We start from the raw sequence: 1,982 nt of genomic DNA on the forward strand, positions 1-1,982 counted from the left end.
TCATGCAACACACATACATAGCAGGGATGAGAGCTCAAATCAGGTGACTTGAGTCAGAGTTGCAAAAATCAGCACATTTTGCTGACTTGTGTACATTCCAGTCACATGTGTGGAAGACTTGGAAAAACACTCAAGTCACAGGCCTTGACTCGGCACTCAGTCCCCACACATGCACACTTCAGTTTGTCTGTGTCTGGGTGTGCTTTCTTACTGTTTTCGCAGTGTGAAATACCTCGTGGAGCCATCATTCGGACTGGGTGAGCAGTAGGGAAGTTCCACCCAGGAGGCAGGGAAGGGTTAAAGTTAGCTTTTGCATCCAGCAGGAGAGGGCTCTCTGGCCCACCTTGAAGGAACTGACAATCATTGGTTGAAGGACGGGTGGTCTGGTTTTTTTCTTTGGATGATGGACGGCAGGAGGAAGAGCCCTAGGGGTTCCTTGCCTTGGAATTGGCTGAGAAGCCCAGAGAAAAAGGAGGTGGGGAAGAGGGGGACAGATGCTCCAGGCAACTCTGAAAGTGCCCCCACATTAGGACTTGTTTTAACTCAAGTCATAGGGGGTGGAGAATTGTGACTTGACTAGTGTCAGGCTGTGCTGGATTCGCCCATCCCTGATACTTAGTGCATGCACTCAGGGAGAAAAATATGGGCTAAAGGCAGATTTTATTTCAGCTGTAAACCTGAGAGTAAGGGGCTGATCAAGGATTCATGATTGCATCATTCTGATAGAATGAAAGCTGGGACTTCTGGACAATCCATCCTGGTTTTGTGAAAGGATAATGGTAGAGTAGCAATTTAATTCAGACATAGAGTGGAAGAAGAATGTAATTAATCTTTCAGTCATTTCCAAGGTGCTGATGCCAATGCATCAAACACCAGGTGGACATCCATAGAAAATTAGGTGGCAGGCAGTGAACACCCCCCACCACAGTTAGTATAGCAGGTTTAGCCCAAACCGTCAGACAGGTAAACTGGAACATAGAAATTAAGTAGATCCGTGCATTTGTATAATCAAAGTCAAATGCTATGGATTTGTAGGTGACAAAGGCTGCAATCTTATGCAAGCTTACAGAGGAATAAATTCCGTCGAACTCACTGGAGCTTCCAATCTCCACAAAACTGGGTGGAAAGAGAAAGCTCTTTCATTGCCAATTGCTAATTCTGACAATGCATAACTCAATCTTGAAATCAGTATGTTGTGGTCCTCTTAACATACTGATTTCAAGATTGAGTTATCCATTGCCAGGATTAGAAATTGGCAATGCAAGAGCCACACTGCCCTCCAGTGGAAGCAATAGGCCAAGATCAACATCATGAAGCTATGTGTGCATAACTGAAGAAAAAGATGTCTGCAAATTTGCTGACAAGATCATTTATATCTAAGCAGGGACTTCTTTGTTGGGGTGTGTTACCATTTCCATTATCCAGTTCTGGAAATGCTTGCTTGACATAACTGCTTACCTTGACATTAATAGGGTATAAACATGATCACCAAGTGTTTTACTTCCTGGATCTCGGTATTCTCACGCACCTAGTAATACTTCACAGCTAGTGATCAGTAACAGGCAGACGCTTGAAACTGCAATAAGCTTGGCTGCAGTCATGACAGCATAAAAAATTACCCCACAATACTTCAGACAGTATTTGCTGCTAGCACCCTACATTACTGGCAGTCACTCTTCTGCCCAGAAGCCAAGAGTTTGCACAACCACCCTGAAGGAACTGGTGTATGAACAGTATGAACAGGAACAATGAATACAGTGCTGCACTTAAATAGGAAGCCCCAGTTAGGATCTCAGCTCAGCCCAGAAGCTCACTTGGCAGGCTCAGGCAAGTTACTTGCTTCTGCCTAACCATGGCCAGGATAAAATGCCATGTACACCAACCTGAAAAATAGACATTGCAAAATATACTGAAGGCAGGCAAAATTCAGTGGGCAGGAGTAGGCCTAGTAGCTTGGTTCAGATGTCGCAGCAAAGTCACAG

This window comes from Tiliqua scincoides, chromosome 2 (assembly GCF_035046505.1).
Source record: "Tiliqua scincoides isolate rTilSci1 chromosome 2, rTilSci1.hap2, whole genome shotgun sequence".
Taxonomy (NCBI): domain Eukaryota; kingdom Metazoa; phylum Chordata; class Lepidosauria; order Squamata; family Scincidae; genus Tiliqua; species Tiliqua scincoides.